Source organism: Falco punctatus, assembly GCF_963210335.1.
Source record: "Falco punctatus genome assembly, chromosome: 1".
Taxonomy (NCBI): Eukaryota; Metazoa; Chordata; class Aves; order Falconiformes; family Falconidae; genus Falco; species Falco punctatus.
Window position 1 is genome coordinate 68,512,491 of NC_137580.1, and position 25,690 is coordinate 68,538,180.

The 25,690-nt window shown below is 40.6% G+C and overlaps 1 long non-coding RNA gene across 1 annotated transcript in view; it reads left to right on the forward strand.

The window, feature by feature from the left end:
- Positions 1-21,829, forward strand: part of LOC308060099 — an 87,697-nt gene extending 65,868 nt beyond the window's left edge. The window contains exon 2 of the long non-coding RNA XR_013926600.1: positions 1-21,829. This exon is cut by the window's left edge and continues 15,380 nt beyond it. This is a non-coding gene — a long non-coding RNA (uncharacterized lncRNA).
- Positions 21,830-25,690: the final 3,861 nt, after the last annotated feature.

Below are 25,690 nucleotides of genomic sequence, written 5' to 3' on the forward strand. Positions count from 1 at the left end.
CACTTGATATTAGTGGAGCTGAGTCTTCCACATGGTGGTATGAGCGTCGGTCTTGATGCAAGTTCAGCTGGTGTCAAATGAGAGTCCTTTTAGTGCCACATCTGCTTTGGTGAAGCAAAAGGGGAGAGTGAATGTATTCCAGACAATACAAGAGAGTATATATCACATCAAGGTTTCCCATGAAGAGACTCTCAGAGCTGAAGTCTTCAGAAAGCATAGGCTTTGGGTAATGGCAATGAATCCTTGTGTTGCTTGACAGTAGCCAGGAAAGTGACTCAAAAAGTCAAACTCTGCCTTCTAGGCTGTTCTTGCTCTGTGATTACTGCACCTTGTCCAGAGCTGGCTTTTGTGCAAGCTGGGCTATGCCTCGTGAAGTGCTGCCTGTTCTGTATCAGAAGATAGATCATGTCATGATCCTGGCTGGGTTTCCCTAAGGCGATAGGGTAGTATGATATTTAATTAGTACAAATGGATGATAGCAGATCTTTCTTTCAACAAAATATTGGGAGGGAGCAGGGGGAAGTCAAGTTGAAAGTCAGACTTTGTTTACTTCTATTACTTCTAGTGACCTGGGTAATTCATTTGCCTTCTGCATGCTTGTGAATTTTCTGTGTTCTCCAAATTTTCATTGAGCACTTTGCACTGTTCTATATAACTGTTTCATTTTCTTCTGTGAAAGAATAACTCTCAGAATAACTTTTTAAGAGAAAAGACTAAATGGTTGGGATAGTGAGGGAAGTAGTCTTATAGCAATGTTACTGAAAGGCTAGATTGGTTAGATTGGTGCCTGGTGGGAATCAGTGCATTTCACCCCTAGCTTTGATTTCTCTACTCCAAAGTTGCTTCTGTTACTTTTTTTTTTTTTTTCCCTGGAATGTGACTGGCTAGCCAGTTCTTTCCACCCTACCAAGTAAAGAGATGAAAACAAGGAAAGGAAAAGCTAGTGAGAAAAGTAAAGGCTGAACAGCAGAGCTATTATTGAAATAGTAAAGGGCTTTGTACCAAACTTGAAAGTTGCCTGAACTCAAGGTTTCGGGCAAAAGGTTCTCCTAAAATGGCATTTTGGATAGTAAATGGGAATTACCCTCCTTATTTCAGTTTTCCTGGAAAAACATATGGAAAGAGGTGGTCAGTCATATTTTGGATCCGAATAACTGCTTTTCCATATATATTTACTTCCAGCAATTTGAAATAATTCCACTTGGTAGGAGCTGCAAAGGAAAATCCGACCTTTGATTTGATGCCTTCATGCAGCTAGAGGTGTCTAATTTAGTTGCCAAGTCTGAATATTTTGGATGAAGGATTTGATTTGTGTAATTTGAGACTGAATCTCTTTTTTTTGGCAGACATTAAAAAATTCTCAAATGAAAACCCCCAAGTTTATTCTAATTGCCCCAAGCAACACATCGCCTCTTAAGCTACCACATCAAATGCTCTCTTTTTTTCTGTCCCTCTCTGTAACTTAAAGAATTCCTCACTGTCATTTTGTTCCCCTTCTCAAATGCTGCAAAAACATCTGCACTGTTTCCTCCTCTTTTCTCCAGTTTCTCATTCACGCACTGCTCATGCTCACCAGAATGCATTGCAAAGTGTGCAGCGCGCAGGAGATGTGACCAGTTGTGCAACACTGGAGAGTGGAAACAGCTGGGAAGATTTGACAGTTCAGTTTGCTTGTCTTTGCAGAACTGAGTGATATTATAATGAATAATGCAAGTCACTCATGTCAGCATTTAGGCTTTTCTGAAATAGCACTGCCACTAGTGAACAGTAAGCTTTCACAGAACTGAATTCACGCTTCTGTTCTTCCAGATCTGTCTTGGCTTACTCTGCACGGTAATATCTCTTTCTTACACATTAGCCTTACCTAGTTTATACTGAGAGAGAATAATACCATGACTTACCTGTATTCATTGAAGGGGCATAATTAAAATAAGAAAACAAACGACCAACAACTCTGATTTTTGTTAGCATTTGGATAGTTGAAGTAATGCTCAAGATTTGATAAGTCCTATAAATCTTACTGAGCTAAGTCTCTTTGACTTATTTACCTTTGTAGTTGTGGCTTTGTTCTTTTCTTTTGTGAGCTATTTTCTACATCATGCACTCGGTTTTGGCACATGAATTCATTCAAAGATACTCTCCATTATAAGTGCAGCAGCTGCTCTGCAGATACCTATTTGACCTGGCCAAAGTGAAATCACCAGTTGTGAGTAGCATCAAGTCTGGTTGTTTTACAGACAACATGAAACTCTTTCATATTCAGTGGTCATACACATGATTGATAGACCTCATTATTTTTAAAGAACTCTTGCACTGTAATGTTTCCAGATGTTCTCCAATAGAAGCTCATGTTATTACTATAGAGAAGTATCAATCAGTAAATAACCCGTGTCACTCATTGCCCTTCTATGCAATCACAGTGTTCTGGTCTTGTGGTTTGGCTTCCTTTGTAAAGGAATTGTCAATTCAAATAGATTATCATTCTGTATGTTACACTGCAGACCAGCAGAGGGACGGTTTGCGTGCATAATATGATCAGCCTCCTGTGAACTAAGTGGAGTTAACTGTGATCAGAATTCAAGTGAAAAATCATCAAGTAAAACTCAAATGCTGCAAAAATTTGTTATAATGAATCAGTAGAGGACATTAGACCACCTGTTCTCAACTTTGGCTCCACTGTTGTGCTAGAAGGTACTCTGCTGTCAAGGGCTCTTCCTCTCATGAAGCAACTTTAGTGCTTGTAACTAGGGGATGCAAGTTTGTTTGCAACAGGCTTTCTTTCATGTTTGCTAAAGCGGGCTTCAAAAGTATGATAGTAATTGTAACGTGATAGTCAGACAGTTCTCATGTAAGTCAGGAAAAAGCAGAGGTGCGTTGATTCTTAGTGTAAGAACCAGAGGCTTGGAAGGGTTTTACTGTTTGTGGGCCCTCCCAAACTAATAAAGTCTTCTGTGTTGCAATTAATTTAAATAAAATCAGCTAAAGCTGTTGCTTTGCAAATTTTTGTTTAAGAGCATGTAAAAAAACCTGTAACAGCAAACCTAAATGACTTTGTCCAAATTGATTCAAAACAAGGATTGGTAACCCTTGTAATTTTTATACTAAATCCTGTGAAATTTAGTGATACTGGTTTTTAACCTTTGGTCTTTAGGGTTGTTCTTTAAAAGACAGTTCAAGATATGTTGTAGGAAAAAGTCAGTCTATGGCATAAAAGAAGGATGCCACTTGCGTTTTCCAGTTATGATCAGGTTCAAAACCTAGAAAAATAAATTAAAAGTGCTATGGTGAAAAATGAGATTCATTTTATGGGTCATACAGTTCAGAGGGACCTGGCCCATGAAGTTACAGCCCTTGGAAAATCCTGCCCATAGAAACTGTGTGCAGGAGAGGGATCTTCATGGACTCACAAAGCTTACTGATGCAGCTGTTTCCAGGCTTCATCTGTTCTAATGGTTCAGGTGCCAGTTCCAATAGTTACCGTCCTCTCCAAGGCACAATGAGGCACAAGTAACCACTCTGGTAATTTCTATGTTACCTGTGATAGGATGCTTTGCAGCCTTTGTTTACCATTGGGCAGTACCTGGAGTTTGTTCAGATTTCAGTTGCTCCCTCTTAGCAGGATAAAGGGTAAACAAGTACATCTATTCAGTATCTCTGGAGTCATGATGTGAGTGGCAAGTATTGATTTGTCATGAGGCAAAGAACTTTGCCAGAAAGTTTAGATTTGTTCGGAATCTGGATTAGGGGTCGGACTGCTTTACCATAACTACATCACTGCTGTATATTTGGGGACTTCCCAAAGAAAATAGTATTTGGCAGCCATGAAGACCTGTTGTAAAAGAGATGTTTTGAGTGTATAGATTTTTATGTTACTATTGAGGGTCTCTAAGCCAAGGAATCTGTAGCTGCGATTGCCAATCTGGATGAAATGAATGAAAAATTTAATGCAGAGCAACTGTGAATCTTTTTTTAAACAAGTGTTTGTGTGGTTGGGTTTTTTTAATTCACATATTTTTATTTTCATATTTAATAATGTATGTTTAGCATACATTGTTTTGTGTACTGGTCTTATATATATTTCTTTAACATTGTTAGCATAACTTTACCTGTTTGCACAATTTCTGACTAGAAACAACCTTTTTGATCGTCGTCTTTTTAAATGCCATTATGTCAAATTTCCAGGTGTCTGAAATTAATACAGTGATTATATTTACATAGGCTTTTGGAAGGTCCATTTTTGATATTAATCTGTCTTCCTTTATAATTTCAAACATACCTGTACTTTGGAGGATGCTGGCAAGCAGGAGAATGACATACTCAATCTAGTATCCAGGTGCAGTGGGTATGGATCGCATCCATAACAAATAAACTCAGATGGGTTTGGGTATAAGGCCCAAGGGATATATATGTGTAGTTGGAGGATGACATACTCTAAATCCATTTGAAGACTATACTAGTGGGGCAATGGGGAAAGCAGACTATTTGGTTTTCCAGATTTGTAGTCTCCACCCTATTTGTCCCAAAGCTTAATATTTTTCACAAAACCAATTAAATATACTGTTGACTCTGGTTCGTTGATGGTATCTATTGCAGATTCCTACACTTTCTAAGCTCTCTTGACTGATAAGATGTTATCTTTATCATTTATCTTTTATCATTCAGTAGACAAAATTACACTCCTGCCTTGTCTGCCCTTCACCAGTCTTTGTTAGCTTGTCATTGCACTTGGCTATCAAATGTAGAATTTGTTACATGACATTTTCACGAAGGAATGAGAGCTGCTGTTGCATATGCTGGGGATGGTGAGTTAATGGGGGAGTGCTTGGGTATTTGGACCATGTAAAGTATGAGTGTGTGAAATCTGGGTTTTTCTTCATTGCTTGTTACTATTTACCTGAAAGGAGCTCAACTTCTTGTGCATAGGGAAACAACTGGGACAAGAGCAACGTGGCTTGAAACACACAGAACTGAAATGGTTGAGCTGATGTGCTTCCCACCCCTGGGGCAGTCAGTTCCAGGTATATTGAACACCCCTCCATGTGAAAATAAACTGTGGCCTGCGCTCTGCCAAAGCAGTTGAGAAAAATGCATTGGCAATGTCAGTTGTAGCACACCACTTGGCTGCCTTCAACTCCAGTTCATATTGGAGCTCTAATGGGTCTGATACAGCAGCACTCAGTGGTGGCATCACTTTGTTGAGGCCGCAATAGTTTACTGTTAACCTCCACCCTCCATCATACTTTTGCATTGGCCATATGGGACTATTAAAAGGTGAGTGAGTCTTGCTGTTCACTCCTTGACTCTCCAGTTGGTGAATCAGCTCATGTGAATGGGAGCCAGGGAATCTTGGTCTGTGCAATATTGCTGCTGGTGCACCGTCCTGGTAGCAATCAGCACCTGCTGTTCTTTGGCTTGCAGCAATCCAACAACGAAGGGGTCTTGTGAGAGGCCAGGCAGGGTAGATAGCTGTTTGATCTTCTCTGTATTCACAATGGGTACACGAAAAGCCCATCGGTACCCTTTCGGGTCCTTGAAGTACCCTCTCCTGAGGTTTGTATCTAGGATACAAGAGACCTCTGGGCCAGTCACAGAAGTGCTTTTCCCACTTGTCCCCTGTTAAGCTCACTTCAGCTTCCAGTACAGACAATGTTTTGCACTCTTCTGTCACTTCAGAGATCCAGTTGGGTTCTGGGCCCCTATATCTTCATGGTGCCAGGGTACACTGTGCACCAGTCTCTACCAAAGCCTTATACTTCTGTGGGTCTGATGTTCCAGGCCATTGAATCCACACAGTCCCATATACCTGGTCATCCCTTTCCTCCTCCTGGCTGAAGGCAGGGACCCTCTATTCCTGCTTCTGGTCAGAGGATTCACTGTCTGACCCTTGCAGTGCCAGATCAGAAGTCCCCTCACCAGGATCAAGGGAGGTGATTTCGGTTCTTCCAAGTCTGAGAGAGCGTTCATTGCTGCCTTATCTCTCTACAGCAACTATGCTGACAGCCTTCTTGGGTGGCCCCTTCTTAACAGCTGCCTTCCCTCTCAGTTCACATACACAGGCTTCCAGCTTAAAGGTGGGTTCACCATCCCACTTCCTCATGTCCTCCCCCTGGTCACGCAGGGAGAACCACAGTGCAGCACACAGCATGTGCCTGGAGATCCCTTTCTTTCTGGCTGGGGCAGGATAGGACTGATTTCTTGCTGTGCCTCTGACAACAAGGCACTGACCCGTAGGGGTAAGGAGGTACAGAGATTTTCTTCAAAGTTTTGGAGCCAGGAAAACACTCTCTCCACAGCTGGTGCATCCATATTTGGGCTATACATCACTGCCAAGCTGTCAGAATATGATGCTGGGGCACTTTGAATCAGCTTCCTCCACGTGGCCCGTGTGCACAGGACATCCTCTGGTTCTCTGGAGATATCATCGTCTAGATTACTGTAGATGACTTCCAGCACAGCTAGTTCTCTCAGGTACTGAATGCCTTTATCTGTGGCAGTCCACTTTCCTGGGGAGTTTGCAAGCTCTTCCTTGAATGGACATCTTCCCTCACACTTGAGAGGAGCCATCTCCAGAGACTGCAGATTGCTGCCTCTTTTCCAATTCCTCTCTCAATTCCCTGGTTTCTAGTAAGGGATCCCAGCTGCTGGGCTTCCTTACCTTCCAACTGCTGTCGGCCCTGTTATCCCAGCATTGGAGCAGCCAGGCAGCAACCTGCTCACCTGGCTGGCAGCTGTAATCTTTCCATGTGTCTCAAAGTTCTGATGAGGTCGGGGACCTGGTAGTTTCCACTTCCCGTCTGAACTCTCTCACTTCTTCCTTCAATTTCTTTGTTGAAGGACCTTCTTCTTGGTCAAACCTTTCCTCTTCTTCCTCCTCCCTTACTGATCAATGATACGGATCCGTTGTTTTCCTTGTCCGCTGTTTGTTTTTCACTGCTGGGACAATTACTGTAGTTGTTGTTGTTTGGGTCCCTGTTGCATCCATGGTGCCTTCAGGTGCGATTTGGGTCCCCGCCTCAGCCGCAGCCTGGGAGAGGACCGAGCTGCGGCTCGATGGTGCAGGCCAGGCCCCAGCACAGCGCCAGAAGCTGTTGGTTTCACTGGGCTAGGCAGGGCACCCTTCTGTCGGGTGGTGCGTTGGTGTGCCAGGTTGCTTGTCTGTTCGAGTGTAAAGTCCCAGGTTATGGGAGGTGATAACCATCCTAGGAATCTGTCCAAATCCTTCCACACACCCTCCCACCCCGGGACCAGCTGCCTGAGGGCACATTTCAGTATCACCTCACCCAAAAGTTGTCTTCTCTTCCATCAGGATGAGACCGAATTCCACAAAACCTGCAATATGCCAACAGTATTAATTAGTAGTATGAAACAGCTCATGTAAGGGTGAACAAGGACCTCAGGAACCTGCATAATAAACCCATTCACATCAGTCCTGGGTGGGGAGAGGGACATGTATTCCCTCATCTTCCCCACAAGACACCTCCCCCAGCACAGCACAGCCATCAATGCCAGGGCAAAGCGCATAGTTGTTTGTATTAACATGTTCCCAAGCTCAGCAAAATAAAGAGATAAGCAGCATAGCCAACAAATTCTGTGACCTGCACAGCAGCTTGCCACTTAATAACTACCATAGCTGTAGCACACAATACAAAACTGCCATTGTCTCAAGCCCCATGCTGGGCAGCAAAAAAGACTGTGGTGGGTTGACCTTGGCTGGATGCCAGGTGTCCACCAAGCTGCTCTATCATTCCCCTTCTCAGCAGGAGAGAGGAGAAGAAAATTAGATGAAATAAAACCCTCACCGGTCAGGATAAAGGCAGTTTAATAAAGCAAAAGCAAAGGTCGCATGTGGAAGCAAAGGAAACCAAAAGATGTTATCCTGTACTTCCCAGCAGCAGGTGATGTTCGGCCACTTCCGAGGAAGCAGGGCTTCACTACATGTCCCAGTTGCTCTGGAAGGCAAATATAAATAGTGAATTCCCCACCCCACCCTTTGCTTTTATTTCTGAGTAAATGTCATATGATCCAGAATATCCCTTTGGTCAGTTTGGGTCAGCTGTCCTGGCTATGCCCCCTCCCAAGATCTTGCCCACCCCCAGCCTGCGGGGGGGTGTGTGGAATGTTTGGGAGACAGCCTGGAAGCCGTGTGAGCACTGCTCAGCAGTGGCCAAACCATTGGTGTATTATCACCACCTTTCTAGCTACCAATGCAAGCACATCAATGTGAGGGCTGCTATGGGGAAAAATAGCTCCCATCTCAGCCAGACCCAGTACAGGTGACCTTACCTACAAGACATCTGTCTGCATCATAAAAACACTACAACATCTGGAGTGCTTGTTTTGCTGGATGTGGCTAACTGTAGGAAAACTGAAAGATGTTACCAAAGCTGAACTCAATAAGAATTTTCATTAACAATAATCCCTGAACAAATATTTGTGTATGGGCACAAACTACTTGAAACACTATATAAATGTTCCTTTTCATTAGACCTTTTCCTTTTCATATTTCCTTTGAAGTTTCTTAATAAGTTTAGAACTCTGTTCCCTCTGAGCCAACTGGGGGCAAATGCTGATTTCATTTGCACTGATTTACTAACGTTACTTTGAACAAAACCGATACATTATGTTTCTTCTGCAAGAAGCATTTTCCTACGGTACTTCACTACTTCCAGTATGGCTGTAAGCCAAAAATTAAAGATGTGTGTGTGTTTACGCAAACACACAAACAGCCCAATTGACTACACAAATATACGAGAACCTCTTAGTGTTTTAGCTTGACAAAAACAGTGTGGGCTGTTTCTTAGAAATAATACAGATTTATAAAGTGCTTTCATTTTACCTAAGTTGATGGAAGTTTCTGTAAGGAATCTCTTTGTTGTAGACCTGCACTGGGTTATCGGCCTTCACTTGCCTCTTGTGAAGGCTTTTTCTGTTCATTGAATTTGCTCCATGGTTGTTTTTCAGAAAGCAAAGAATTTTAACTTTCCTACCACTAGAACCTGACTGGATCTGTCCCTGATTTTCTTAGCTATCTTTCCTTTCCTATATTAACTTCTGTATTCCCATCTTGTCGCAATCTCTTTGGTCCTTGGCAGTGGCAATATCTTTTCTTTCAGGCATGCTGACCTCTCCCGTTCCCTTTGAAGCACTTATGATCATATCCAAGAGCTGCATTCCAGCTGTGGCGCCTTCTGAGGTACTGAATATATTAAGATAAAAAGAAATAAGCTCAGCTATATTAGCAAGAAGCTTAAGTGTTTATGCAGGCATAAGCTTTGAGAAGTTAGATACCCCAAAATAAAACTTTAATAGGAATGATGAAGTAACAATGCTGAAAGTTTGAAGAACGATGCTCTTTTTCATCATGTTCTGGTCCAGTCAGTGGTTGTATAACATTTATTACTACTGTAATTATTTTGATATCTAAGTGGAGGATACTTTTACAGAATGTAACATGAAAAAATTGCAAATTCTTTAGAAGTGCTTTGTCTTATTTTTTAAGTTCATTGAAATAATTGGAACTAACATCTATTGTCATACATCATTTCTCTTCTGCTTCAATATAAAAACCTGTGTGTGGAGGAACTTTTTGTATAATCATAAAACAAATGCAAGGGGAATTTTTTCCCCCCAATTTGAGCATTACAAAGTCTGTAGTCTGCTCACAGTCATACCTGGAAGCAAAACTGAGATGTGTAGGAGACCAAGGAGGAGCAAAAATGAGGAGGGGTTAAATAAGACGGCAAATCCAATTTTAGGGTGCCCAGTATGGGCTCAGGTATGTAATTTGTAAGCATTATAAAGGCTCAGAATGATCCATAATAATTTTGCTAGTTGAAATGTGTTTGGAGAGGGTAACTTTGCCTTGGTGGGTTTCACTTCCTGGCAGAATAGGTGAGATCATGGAGATCACACGTTCGTTGGGCCTGTTAGTACTGACTCTCCGAGTCCTACTTGTGTGTTCAGAGAGAGAGGGGGAAAACTGCCCATGGCCCCATTTTGCTGTGGCATCCTGGGTGGCTAACAGAAGGCTCTCAAACACTCTTCTTCCAGCACACAGTAGCATTCAGGACTCTTTCTCAAAGCCGCATATAAAATCTCAATTTCTTTCTACAGCATAGGTAAACAGCTTACACAATGAGGAATGCTTCTGCGCTGTGGCTGATTTTACCTTCTTTGGCTGACTGTGAGGGTATCATCCTTAAGCACGTGTTTACTGTACCTTATTAAATCAGAGTCAAAGAAGGTGTTTTTCTAACTCACAGCAGAGGAAAGATATATATACCTAAAACTCCAGCTGGGGGATAATCTTGTTTGAAACCAATACAATCAACTCCTATCCTTAAAGTTATGCACAAGTTTAAGTGCCTCAAAGAACTGAAAACTTCCAATGTTTTCAAAACGTGTAGTTGGAACAGTTTTCAAATTGCTGGTGTTTAGTTTCTGTACTTAAAATTGGAACTGTTGTATTTTCATCATGACAGGAATGAACAAAAACCAGAAGTAAAGACTCCTCTGAAATGACTTCAGAAGTGATACGCAGAGCAGTGGGACTTGCCAAAGTTGTATTCTAACTCTATTTTTCTTGAGGGAACATGATTTTCACTGTTGATACTCAGAAAAATAAAACCAATCCTGTTTATAGATACCTAATTAGATTTTATTTTTCCCAAAACAATTCTTCTGGGAGGTCAGGGAGTGAGAGGGTTGTTAAGATGACTTCCTTCTATACAAGGTTCATAAACATAAGCAACAGGTGAAATTCCTGTGGTGTATAGGCCAGTATGTACCTACGCATTGTGTTAGCTTTAGGTAAACCCTGTTTTGGGGATATGAGGAATGGAAATGGCCTGAACATTTATGTGACTTTTCACATAAATGAAGCATGAACAAACAGATGAGCAAAGTAAGTGGAGAACATTAAACTTAATTAGAAATAGGTTTACCTATCACAAAACAGGTTTATATGGTTTTTGTCTAAGGGATGCGTAACTTCTTTTTTTTTTTAATTCTCTTTTGGCCACAAAGGACTACTTTTTTTTTTTTTTTTTTTTTTATCTGCTATGCAAGAATGAAGACCTTAGACTTCAGATGTTGCCTTCTTTATTTCATTAATGTTAATACAGGAAATAAAAAAAGATCACAAAAACACTATGTCTCATTATCAGGATGTTTCTTTTGATTCTGAACATGCCAGCAAAGAATGCTTGATCCAGCAACATCAAAAGATGAAGGCATTTGTGCTTAGTCGGTTTGCCTTAGATATTTTTTCTTCAAGACAGAAGGTTTAGCTTTTTTTCCTAAACTCCAGAGCATGAGACTGCAAGTGTACATCTCTTATTGCATCTGTATTTTATGGGAATATCTTACTTGGAGCACAACAGATGGACTCGTTTTAGCCAAGACTCAGAATCTTCAAATGTATAGTATTAATGTGTGGATACACAGGCCTATACTTTTATTGTTGAGAGGCAGAGGCTGTTGATTTTAGTGTCTCTATACTGAGGAAAAATAGCCAACAGCAGAAGGCTTGCAGCATTAATTTTTTATGTTTTTTTTTTCTTTCAGTAGCAAAAATCACTAAATAAGAAATAGTTGCTGTATCAATTGTTGACTATTTTTATATAGCTACTGTATTACAGTTTTTTTCCAACTGACCATACAAGTAATTTAAAATTGTTTTGGTGATCCTAGCTGTGCAGAAGTTGTCAAAAATTCCCTGCTGCATTTCAGCTAATGCAAGCTCCACTGCATTAAAACAGAAGAAAATATTATAACTAACACATTTTTAATTACAGCAATGCCTATGTTTTACTTCTGACCAGAAGCACATGTCTGTTTCAAGTTTTCAGAGAGCAGTCTTGATAGTACTGTAGATGAAATAGAGTAGGTTTTTGTGTGGATGACCCAACAGACCTGAGAAGTTCTGTTGTGCAGATTTTAATGGTGCTTGCAATTAATTTGTATATTAGAAATGAGCTGATACAGTTCAGTAGCTTTAACTGTCCATACTGTATTGAAAGATACACTGTGGGCTAAGTGTATGGTATATACACAGGCAGCAGAGTCTTACTGCTAAAATATGTATTTTATCGCACTGTAATAATATTGAAATAATCAGAATTTTTGTTTGCATGGCTTTGAGCCTTGATAAAGCTTAAAAGTCACCTGACAGGATTACTGTAGCTAACTTCAAGTCAGTGACAGCTAAATGGTATAGGGAGACACCTGAGAGCCAGTTAAATATGATGAAGTGTTGTTTTGCTTATTTTGCCAGTTTGGAGGGTATATATTTCACCTCTTGAAAGTTCTGCCGTAATATTCCACATCTGATGACAAATCCAAGGTGACAGTTGGAAGGCTCTTTCTATTGTTTCATGCTTTCCAGTATTCTTGGAGTGGATCAAGGTTGTAATGAATTCCAGAAAACCAAGAGAATTTCCATCATGCACAGTATCAAAATGTGGATCTGTACTCAACAAGAAACGCAATAATGGGATAGTCTGTGGGACTGGAGAGCATGGAGGGTTCATAATAGGATATGGACCCTCTTGTTCACCTTTTAAAATATGGACCAGGTGAGGAGCAGCTAGTAGATTTTCCTGTTAGTCAGCTCCGGGGTGGCCATTGTGAGAAGAGAGTTGCATGAAGCAAATACCCAGGCTGAGGGATGGAGGATCCAGCTGATCTCAGACACATGCCACGTGCTTTTCCAAAGGTGGACCAGGGGGTCACAGGTGGTTTTGTAGGAACTGATACTACTGTACTACACCCCTCTCTGCCAGAAATGGCTGTGTGAGGAAGCAGCTAACCTTTTTGTCTCTCATACAGCTTGGCAGGGCTGGTTCCAGGTGCAGACAAGGCAAGCAGAGGGATGACTTTCAGCAGCTCCAGTGGGTCTTATTTCCCTGCGCCATGCCCATGGAAACCCCGAGGGTGATGCCAGAGCGTGCAGGAGGCAGCTAGAAATAGGGGTACGGAGGGAGCAGCACTTCTTTGGTGCAGCAGTTGGGTGCAGCTTCTACCTCCCACCTCTCTGTGGAAGCAGGACCTGCCATCTCGGCTGTCCAAATGGTTTTTGTCCCAAATTCCCCCTTTGTCTCCACTGCCCCTCCCTTTTTTGCTTTTCTCATGAGTGTTTTCGGTACTGATCATTTGCTTTACCTCTAAGTAAATTCCGTTTCAAAATATCAGAATGAAATGCCTCTCAGGCTTTGAAATAATGTTTATCGTGTCTCGTGGTTGTTTAAGTTGCCTCCTGAGAAGAGAGTAGGCCGGAATTTTAATACAACAGTACTACAGATTAAAAGTAAAAATATTTATTAATTCAATTAATTTATAATGTTAAAAATTCAGGCCACCATTTTTACACATCAGGCATGTGTAAAAGTTTTCCCAGTTCTTTTCTGAAGTTGCTGAAGATTTGCACCTCAATACATGGTTTCTTATCCCTCAGGATGCACATTTGCAATCTTTCTGTTCAGGGAGAGACAAAAGGATGGTTTTCAGGCCATTTTTTCTTCCACTAATGAACATTATTTACAGAAACTGTGTGAATTATTCAAAGAAAAGTCTGAAATACTGATGTTTTAACATGTGCTGCAGTCTGAAAACTGAGGTAAATGAATCTATGCTGTGAATTTTGAAGCATGGGATTGACTCCTTGAGGACCAGGATAGACAAATGCTGCCAACTGTGTATCTCACTAGGGATGTGGGACCTGAAAACAACATGGTCTTGTTATCATGTACTGATGTGTTTTAATTATCAATACAACTTTTTTTAAGGGATTTTCCTACTTGGACTTAACTGTACTTTTCTGAAGCCAGTTCTGTTGCAGGGAGCTTGGGAACCCTCGCACAGTGTTGTCATGAGGACACCCTAAGATGAAAAACACCCAACATTTGAGTTTATTTTAGTGATTTTGGATTAGTCTGTGATTCTACATGAAATTGTATTAAGTTCACATGATTAGGTAGCTTGAACACAACTACAGAAGACCTGATATCATAGCATTTTGAATTTATCAGGGTTAAACTCTGAATTGAAACTTTCTGAAGGGGCTGAAGGAAGGTGCGGGGTTGTGTGTGGAGTAATAAAGTCACTTTGGCAAAGAAATGACCAGAGAAAATGTTTGCCTGAGTCTGTAGACCGTCTTGTACAGTTGTGATTGCTAAGCCTTCAACAGATCTCACCGTAAGTTTAAGATACAAATGGTTACCAATTCAATTTTTCTGTTTATACACTGAACTTTTTCTCCATCTTCCCCCCCCGCCCCCCCCCCCCCCCCCCCCCGAAATGTCTTGATAAGAAGTAGTAAATGCAAGTTGGGGTCACAAACATTATATTTTGGCAGGGAACACCAGAGTGAGAGCAAATTTGAAAGAAAGTGTTAAGCTTTAAAGGTCTGCAGTTTGACAGGCTGTTATCTTTTATGCTTCCAGCACAAATCTTTATGCTGACTTCTCATGTATCCTTCCATTCCCTGGGGGAACTGGGGTTCACTTGCCTGTTGCTGGACAAAAGACAAAGAAGATCTGTTCAACACATGTAGAACAGATGCTCAGGGGAGGAGGGGGGAATTTTCCAGCACAGTTACTGTAATATCCATTGCTGCTGTCTTGCTCCCCGTGTAAGTGCTGCTGGCCTCTGCAGAACTAGTCGTGGGGATTTTCCCATCTTGGAGATGGCCCACCCAGAAAGCTGCCCCTGCAGGCATTTGCATATCAAAAATACTGTTGTAGGGTGTCACCTGCTTCCTCACTGAGGGACCACTTTTTAAGAAAGAAGAATAAAACAGGCTGAATGTCTGGCTTCTCGGAGGCACAGCTTAGGGTATGCAAGAATATGAGGTCAGGAGAGAATACTTGCTACTTGTGGTCACTCATAGCAATGGGGATCAATAAGCAGGCATCCCTTTTTCATGCTCTGTGAGCAAGCTGTGGACAGCAGAAGGTGAGGAGTTATTAGGAGTCAGATACTCATCTGCGGCATGTATGTGTATAGTACAGTAGGTATATAATGTAGGCAGATGGAACTAAAAATATAGCTATATAAGAAATATAGTAACTTTTAGGGAAATACTTGATCCTGGAGTGTGGAAAGGCATTGTGATTGACGCTGAGAGAGAGGAAAAGTAATGGGTTTTATAATTTGCCTGGCAACTCTTGTGCAGATCTTCGAAGGAATTTATTGCCAGCGTGGTCAAACATAGGCTGAATTGCTGAAGATGCAAGGCATGGAGAAATTATCTGAGGCATAAAACATCAGCCAATTATGCTGCATTTTTATTCTGCTGTTTATGAGGCCACATGGGAGCACAAGAAAAAGTGGATGTTGAACAGAATTTGCCCTTCCTAATTAATGTGTGTAATGTTAGATTCCAGCCCAGCCTAGCTAAAGCAGCAAATACACACTCTGCTACAGATCACCAGAGGATCAAAAATGAAGTAAAAATGAAAATATAGTCTACTGCTATACATCACTGTTCCCCAGGCTCCGCAATTGCATCTGACCAATGGAACAAGCAATCACACTTAAAAAAAAGACGTACACCAGGCTGCTACAGAGTTGTAAGACTACTGAATGGCTTTATCGTAGTGCAATATGGCTTACTTAATGCTTGCATAAATCAAACTTTGGGACCCCCAATTAGAACTGGGATTTAGGGATTTGCAAAACACCTTTTCAGGTAGGACACATGTTTCAGGTAGAGAAATATTTGCAAAGTTCCCAGAGCAGAGAGGTGTTTCCCTGAACATAGAAAATAAAGCAGAAAAAAACCACAAACCATCCCAACCAAAAAAACCCAAAACATCTGGCCTTGACAGAAAACAGAAATGTTATTGTGACATGTAGCAACCTGGCAAAACTGAGGAGTGTGAAACCTTACCACCCAGCCTGGAAAATGGTCCAGGCTGCTTCTCATCTCTCTGAGGAAAAAGCTGTGCACAGCTGTATTTTTGTATGTGTACAAATATATACAATAGGTTAATGAGTCTATTTTGTTCTCAAGAAATGATGGAATGATCTGCTCAACAGCATGTTTTCGCTCCCCTAGATGATTTGGGTTCATGAATGTCCTGGGACAATTGAGGCATAGGCTAAGGTGGATGAAGCATTTCCTTGAGGTTATTAGTTGCAGCATATGATTTTGTTTAGGTATTTAGGACCGGGAGAAAAGCATTCAGAGTACTTTTCAGGTAAACAGTGTCTTCCTACATGGAGAATATCTCAGCCAGCTTGAAAGACTCGCTTGTTTCTCCCTCAGTAGTCCTGCCTTTTTACAGTAGTTTGCTATGCAATGTTGACTAAGGGGAATAAATGGCATGTGCTCAACAGTTATATTCATTTCTCTCTGAGATATCACAGAAGGCAATGTTGGATCCTTGCTCCTCTACCTCTGTTCTTATTTTCTACCTGGTTCTGTCTTGTTACAAGCAGAGTTATTATGGGAGGTGACGACTTCTGCAAAGTAGGTACAATCTGGCCATCTCTTTCCAGTAGGATGGAAGGGGTGTTTGCTGGGATATGCTTTGAGGTGCAATATCATCCACTTGTGTTGGATTAATTATTTCAGCTTCTTAATTGATGTACTGGAGCACCAAAGTGCTCTCAGTTCTGAATGAATATTGGGGTCAGAGGTGCAAACAGCAGGCTGGCAGTGCTGTCAGATCTCAAGTTAAAATTGTAGCTGTAGTATGCACAGTTTTGTACTTTTTGTGGAAATGATTTTAACACAACCTGTAACCAGTTAGGCTACAGCCATTTGTTTCATCAAAAACAGTGGAAAGTTTTCAAGAAATAGGTTGTATTCTGTTTGTTTGGTTTTTTTTTTTTTTTTTTTTTTTTTTTTTTGTTAAGATGAGGGCATTGAACGTGATACTGAATGGAACTTCAAAACATTTACTTTTTTCTTATGAAATGCTTTAAAACTGCTAGGCTCAGGACAGCTGAGTTGTAGTTTAAGATATTTTGATGAACCTCATAAATACGAACTTCCTTTACACTACTACAGTGGCCAAACAACAAACCAGAATCTTCTTTGAGTGCTAAATACCTTTAATGACCTTGATAATTTTCACTCACTTTCAGTGAAATTGTTTACCACCTTTATTACTGAACCTGCTAGTCATTAAATTAGGAGTTTTATGACCTTTCCTAAAAAGTTTACAAAAATGGGATTGTAAATGGAGCTGATAACAAGCAGAAAACCCCAACAACTCACACCAGGAAAAAAGCTGTAATGTAACGATCATCTCAAAATTTAGTAAAACAAAATGGTGGGAAACTCAAATTTTGTAGAACATAAAGGATCTTTATGGCATGGAAATGTGTACATGTCTGAGTTGGGGGCTTTCTGGAACATATTTTCATAAAATTAATAACATGGTCAAGTGGCTTTACTCTCATGTTTTCCTGAGGCGATTGCTATTTTATAGAGATTAGTCCACCAGACATCCCAGGTTTCTTATTATTCACACTTTACACTGTGGTTTAGACTAAACTACCCCTTGCCAGTTTTAGAAGACATTCTTTTTACTGTTTTGCTGCATCCTTATGTTATTACTCTATTAGATATCATGGTGAGTTTAATTTTTGAGAGCAATAACCTGCAAATACAGGGTTTTCTTTTTATTAGTCTGGCCTCCTGTTTAAGTGCATGTTCAGTTGCTGCTTTTTTTTTTTTTTTTATCACAGTAGAATTACAGTGCTTATCAGTTGTACAGTCTGCTTTCAAAATAAAAGTTACTTTAGATGCAGAACCTGCCTTTGAATCCTTGAACTGGCAAGTTATCGTGGTTTAACCCCAGCTGGCAACCAAGCACCACGTAGCCACTTGCTCACTCCCCTGCCCCAGAGAGGTAGAGAGGAGAATCAGAAAGGAATGTAAAACTCGAGGGCTGAGGTAAGAACAATTCAATAATTTAAACAGAATAAAAAGGTAAGAACAATGATAATAATAACAACAACAGTTGTAATGGAAAGGTGGGGAAAAGGATAAAATCCAAAGGAAGAGGGAGAGAGGAAAAAAAGTGATGCACAGTACAAGTGCTCACCACCTGCTGACCAATGCCCAGCCAGTCCCTGAGCAATGACACAACACCCCCCAACTAACCCTCCAAGTTTATATACCAAGTGTGACATCCCATGGTATGGAATACCCCTTTGGCTAGTTCAGGTCAGCTGTCCTGGCTGTGTCCCCTCCCAATTCCCTGTGCCCCTCCAGCCCTCTGGCTGGCAGGGCCTGAGAAACTGAACAGTCCTTGACTTAGTGTAAACATTACCCAGCAACAACTAAAAACATCAGTGGGTTATCAACATTGTTCTCACATCAGGGCCAAAACACAGCACTGTACCCCCAGCTACTAAGAAGAAAGTTAACTCCATCCCAGCCAAAACCAGGACACAAGCAAAGCACTTGCCCAGTTTTAATCACATCAGCTGAATTTCAGCCAAATCTTTCAGTGCTTAAAGTTCCTGTGTTTGAGCATCTTGGTTGTGATTCCGAGATCAACTTAATATGGTCCAGAAAGGCCTTGCATTTAAGTACCAGCTAGTTTTGGTTAGAAAGGATCATTTGGATCTTCTGTCACTTTAGCTGCCTTTCTGAGGGGATGATGTTCCTAGTTCGTATAACGCAGTGAAAATAGGCAGGTCACACAGCTGTGGTTCATATAAAGGATGCTGCATTGCCAATACTTTTACAGGATGTTTTTTGAACTTCTTGTTAGACTAAGCCTCTCTGCCTTTTCCTGTGCTCCTGTGGTTGGATATTAATATATATATATTAAAATTTAGGAATTACTTTAAAAGTTATTTTTGAGTGTGATGTGAATACATATTCCTTAGAGGAAACTTGGTATTCTCATGCCTTTGGTATTACTACTTTGTCTATCTTGCCTAAAAAAAGGGGAGAAGGAAGAAAGGTTCATTTGACCCTGAAATTCCAGATGCTTGAGATTAAAAGAAAGGACTGGGTTATCCCATAATCTATACTGGCACTATAGCTGCTAAGTAATTTAATGTGAATGCTGTGGAAATGATGATGTATGCCGTCAATTGCTGTGAACACAGCTGTGTTTCATCAATCTTTGTTTCCCGTAATGAGACAGAGAACTATCAATGACTTTTACATATTTGATGTCAGTATTTGGGTAAGTCTGAGGTTTAATTATTTTATGGAGTTTTGTTTCAGTCATTTTGGGTCTTTGTGTTTCTTATTGTTTTTATTCAGTAGCAAGTGAGGCGTCATTACTTTAATGGCTAACTAAGAGACTCAAATGAAAAAGTCTGCTTTGTTCATGGGAATGGAGATAGAAGACGACAATATCCCACTTTCAGACTGATTTTGCTGGTCTGTCATTCATCAGATGACAATTAAATCAGTTCCATTCCTGGCTGACAAGATATTCCAAGTCTGGGATGCTCAGCCATTGCATCCTTCTACACTAACATTTGCTTGGCTGTGGATTTCTACTTCTCTAATTTTTTTTCTCTCTCTGCTTCTTCTGTTTTCCTAAGGGATATTTATTTCCAACTCTTTATGCCTTCATACCATATTAAGTTAATTTCCAGTAATAACTCTCTTTTCCGTAATCAAAATTCTCCTAATCCTCACCTCAAGCTGTGGGGAGAAGTTCCCTTTAGCATTAGCTGATGGACAGGTAATAGTCCCAGTGGCAAGGGTGTCATGGTGCTGCAATAAATTGATGGAAAAATCCAAAATGATGTGGTTCTGGCATTGCTATATTGTGTTTTTCAAAGTCACAGAGCCAAATATGGGGTTTGATTTACTGTGATGACATGGAACAAAAGCCTTGATCCAAATTGTTGTAAGGCAGTGGATGGTAAACTACCCTGTTCCCATGTTACTGGTTTTGTGTAGGAGCTGCTGCCAGGTTGTAGTACAGATGCAATGTCTAGCAGAACTCCTGTTATCTAGATCAGGCAGTGATTTATCTTTGGTAGATGTTTTAAAGCATTTTTTTATATTTGTATATATCACCTTATTACAGACTAGCTCTATTTATATAAATCAACTTCTCATCCATAAGGAAATAAAACTATCATATACTTCTCCTAACACCTTTGCAATGTGTATCATGAATGTAACGTAATTTCAACTGAAGTCAAACATGGCCCTCCTGTGTTTTATTTATATCTAACTGAGGGCAAAGTATGTACGTATGTTCATATATGCTTCATCATATTTTGGCTTCATATTAGACTGCATAAGCAACATGAAATCTCCACAGGTAAGAGAAAAGGTGCAAACTGTGTGTATAAATTTGTTCTCAGTTTAATATTTAAGATCCCTATCTGAAGCTGTCTTTTCAGGGGAAAAAAATTTAATACTCAGGTAATATTTAGGCATATTTAAGATCAGTGCGGGCAGAAAAAAACCTCAGTTCTGCTATCTTGATGATAATTTGCAATACTGATTCTTCTGTTTACAGAAGAATGACAGTTTCTGCCTCTTTTTTTTGATCACTTATACCTTAATCTCCCTCCCTCTTTGTCCAGAAGTGCCTAGTTTTGTTTACTATGTAAGTGAAGAATGCTTTTCATTTTCATTCATTCTATTAGGCTGGATATTAGGCTGTAATATTTAGTATCCTGGTGCAAACCTAATGTACAGTACTGGTGGGATGATACAATGTGCACAAACATAATTTGGTTTTGAATCTCCTCATGAATTAACCTAAGTAAACATCATAATGTAGGTGACTCCACAAAGCACATCATAGTTGACAGTTGTCATGTTATAGCACGTTGATGGACTATATGAACTTAGAGGTGGATTTTTTAGTAATAGCATCACATTTTGTAGCATGAATTATAGGCTTGAAAAAAGACAAAAAGGCAATAAACATTACATTATTTGTTCTTGTATGTTTTTGGTTTAGTACCTTTTTTTTTTTTTTTTTTTTTTAAAGTATTGCTGGGCTTCAGTCCAAATACTAGGTATGATTTTACCAAGCTCTTTGTAAATATGTGCCTCAAAAATAATTTCTTCTGTTTGTCTTTTGCTGGAGCATAGATATAAGTCTCCCCAAGTAAGCCCAGAAAGAGACATAGAAATCTCTATAATATGCTAGGATTTGACTTGCAAGGAGAAGTGAGTTATTAAAAGAAATAGATGAAAAATGAAAGAAAACCTATGCCTTTAATGAACAGAATAAAGGAGAAAAGAGAACGTTGATTTAATCTATTTATTTGCTGTGAAGTAAAAGAACAGATGTTTTCTGTTAGGTCCCTGGATAAAATTCGGTAGGCGCCACTAATACTTAAGGACTGGTGACTTCTGATAAGATTGAAAATTGATGTCTCTTCTATTGTTACCAAATGGATATGGCAGGTTACGCTGCTGTAGGTGTCTCATTTCAGAGTACTTCAATATAGAAACAATATCTTATTTTGCTAGACTGAGACAAAACCAAGAAATGTTTTGCCAACAGATTTCAGATCCAAAGACATGTCAGCCATGAAGAGTTTAATGCTTATGGTAGGCAGTGGAACACACAAAGCTCCTTTGTTGTAGGTCTGCATCCCTTTGCATGCCTAGAAAAAGGATAGATTATCTTTATTTGCCTTATTTCTCTTTTTCGGTCATCTCTTTGAATGTCTAATTCAATAATTATCTACAGAAGTGTTTAGGGAGATGTGATAAAACTGTAGAGCTGTTGGAAGCAAGTCATTTTAACATTGGCCCAGTGTATCTGACCGCCTCTCCTTCGACAGATCCAAACATTAAACAGATCACATTTAATGGAAGTTCAAAGGCTTACCCAAAAGGTTCAGAAGGCTCTGTGATCCGGGGGGGGGGGGGGGGGGGGGGGGGGGAAGTTTCTTGTTTGCCTTCTTGGAAACCTCTCGAAGCAACATAATTCTGGAATTCAGATTGTCCCTTGGTGCTTTTTGAGAGGCCTGAGCAAAGTTTGCTGAGGTCAGGGTAGAGGGTCCCAGGTGTCTCATCAACTTTCAGGCAAGGAGAGCAGAAAATCCATGCAGAACACCAGTGAATTTAAATGAAGAACACAGGTTATCCGTATGTGTTATACATGCACACACATCCACATGCCTATATATATGTAAGGCAAAGAATCTGAAATCTTGCTTTGAATGTGAAACCCACCTCGGATAATGCACTACTAGGCAGAATCTTTCTACGAGCTGACTGGAGTCTTTTCTTCATGCTTCTCTTACAAGGAAGACTAGAAGGCCTTCCTTCTCAGCCTTCCTGAGATTTTGGATGTGGGACATCAATGTATTTAAATACATGCACCCACCCACCATACTGTCTTGCCTTCCTGCTGTTCCTGTACTTCCTGGAAGGTGCTATAAACTGCGTAGGGAAGTATTTAGCTTTGCAGTCACTTTTGTGTGCAGTAGCAGGTCATTTCATACAGTGTGCAGTGTCCTAAAAGAACAGATTATTCAGATTTTGGTACCATACGCAGAAAGTCACTGTGGCAACTATGGGACTCATCTGCAGGACCTGAGATCTAAAACACGGTACTTGGACTCCAGCCTGGGGCAGATTAGTTCCTACTTAGGGGTGAAACTTGTGGAGAATCCAGAAAATCTATAAATGCTCTAAGACTCTTAATGAGAGACTTATGTAACATAAAATGATTTTACTCTTTTAAAGACTTTGAGAAAGAGCATGGCATAGTTTTGATGTGATGTCTTAGGTAGTCAATATTGTTTATAAATCTTCCTTCTGTGATGCATTAGGTCAAAAATTATATTGACCTCCAGAACATTGCTTACTACTTAAAACGAGTCTCAGATATAACCCAGTTGACATATAATAGGCATTACAGAGTTGGAATGAAGTCAGATGAATGGAAATGTAATTTAACTTTCCAAGCTTCTTTTACTTTCAAAGTATTTTAAATGTTTGATTATAACAGATTCTGTAAAGAGTAGTTGATTCTCAGCTGTTAAGCAGATCCAAATCTCTAAAGAAGTTTTCCTGATGGGAAAGAAAAAATGTCAGGGAGAACTGGGCAACGTTCCCTATTCTTCTTGAGCATGCTGTAGGATTTTTAGCTGCTGTATGATCAAATTTACTTAGAGGAACATCTGTAACCTCCTATAGATTCTAATCACGGTCTTGTATCAGTATTACATGTAATCCCATCCTCAAATTTAAGCCATTCAGTTGTCCTGCTGAAGTCACTGAAATTAACAAATATAGAAGGAATTATTCACATGTTCAATTTGATACCAAGTATTCATAAATTTTTAAGGCCAAAAATTGCTAAAATCATCTAGTCAGGCTCTTTGCACAATTCAGGCTGTAGGTCATTAATCCACATTTTCTACAGTGTTTCAGGAGCTGTCTGGGACACAATATGTATTTTTGAAGAATATCCAATCTTGAATTAAAGGTTTCAAGTGACGGACAGTCAATGATAGCGGTGTATTGCCTGGTTGAATGGTTAACCTTCACTCAGAAAAAAATACACTTCTGATTTCTAACCTGGATTTTTACAGGTTCAGCCACTGGGTCTTGTGTTTTATTTGCTTGGTTTCAATAGCCTTTTTGAATCTCCTCCTTTTCTTCTCAGATAGGTATGCAAGGACAGCAGTCTACTCCTCCTTTTGAAGAAAGCAAACGAACTGAATTTCAGTGAGACCTTGAATCATTCTTGTACTTGTTTTGATAGCCCCTCTCAATTTTGTTATGCTTCAGATGTGTTTGCTCAGTCTTCTAAATTGGGAGCAACGTGCCTTGTCTGGAGAGACAACTTTCTGATGAGCAACAATTGCGTGATGCTCGGAAGCATGAGCAGCTTGGTTCAGATAGGGACATAAAACCCCGGACTCGTAAACAAGCCTCATTCCAAACTCCTTATGCGATCTCAAATATGCAGTATCCATCTAGAGTCTGCATGAGAAAAGCTCCCTGGTGTTGCAGCAGGGATGCAATGGAATGTACTCAAACCGACGATGGAATACATGGAGCTGACAATAGTTGCACACACAAACCCTTACTTCTTTTCAAGGAGAGTAGGCCTTACTGTGCAAGGTTTAAGTCCTGTTGATGTCCGTGTTCAATAAGCCTTTGAGGCCGCATAAAGTCTTGCGAGGCTGGGCCCTATGCTTACAAAAAATTGAACTAGAAACAGTTGTCTTAAGCGCTAGCTAGGAATTCACTGGAAAGGCACGTGCTGATTTGTGAGCACTTGTTTATAGCCTAAATCTGCGTCAACAGAATAGCTTTATACTGATGGTATGACGCCAGTCATATGACTGAGCATTGGTCTAAGACCAATCTAGGGCAAATTGCAGCACCCTCCAAATTCCAGCATCCAGTTTTCCACATGCAGAAGCCCTGCCCACCTGTCCTATCTTTAGAGCTTTTCCCCTGGAGTTCACGTCAACCATTCATACGAGGCGCGCACTAGAACCTGACTGAACTGGCTCGAGTTTCCTGCCAGGAATATAAATGTATTATCATGAGGGCCTTGCAAGGCTGTTGATATAGCTGATGGTCACAGTCAGAGGTTTGGTCATCTTCCCACTGGATATCAATTCACGCGGATGCTACTGTCTTTAAAGGGACAGCCGTGCCCGTGCCCCTGCCCCTTGCCGTGCCCGCGGGAAGGCAGGCTGCGGTTCTCCCGGCTGCCGCCAGGTGGCAGTGTTTACTGCACGCGATCCCAGCGCGCCCGGGCCAGCAGCACGGCAGCGAAACAGCCGGCCTCTCACAGCAGCTCCGTGCCCTTCAAAAGTGCGTTCCTCTGGTTTTGGGTGAGGATTCGGACCTACTGTGGTGATAGAGCTGAGATCTTCTGGTAATACACAGAATAAGAATCGCCTCCCTCTGATGTGTTAAAAGCAGGTAGCATCCCGCTGCCCTTCTGCGGAGTGGAAAAACTGGAGAGCTTGCACCCTTCTCAGATGATGTCCACGATAGCCACTGGTACCGCCGGGATCCTGGGGGCTTCCCCAGTGCAGGGAAAGATTTGGGGGGAGTGGGAGAAGTTGTCTGGCATGCTGATCTCTTGGCAGGCAGGCCAAAGTAAGATAACCCAGACCCAATGGGAGACATGCAAGAGCTGTAAGAGAGCTTTGTAGTCCTAGAAGTGCCAGAATTCAAACTAACCCACTGGCTTGTAGAACCAATTCCTATTTAAAGAACTAAAACCTAAAAACCCTAAAATAAAATTGCAGAATGGAGACGTTATTGACGAAATTAAGGGTCAGTTTCCCCATAAGGTAGAGGTGTTCACTGTGTTTGAGTGAAAAAAATTGCAAATTTGGTGTCCAAATAAGTACTTAGAGGAGGAAAAAAAGGTATAAATGTAGCAGATGTCAATTATCTTTAGACTGTGCACTTGAAAGGTGGTATGTTTTATCCATGAGGAGTGAATGTGTCTGGCTTTGCGTGGCTCTGGTCCCTCAAGCCAGTTTGGGAACACCTACATTGAATTTCAAGATATGATGTGGAGTGAGTGAACAGCTGAAGTTTGAACTTTCACATTTCCTTTATTTTATGGTTGAAAAACTATTTACACTGCACAAAAATCCATAGCATTGTTTCAACAAAATCTTTGCTCTAGGAATATTTTTACTAATAAAATATAATTTATGATGTCTTGTACTTCTGATCAAGGAAGAATATGCACCAGACCATAACCATGGAGGTGACTAACTTACTATTTGTTTTAGAAAAATA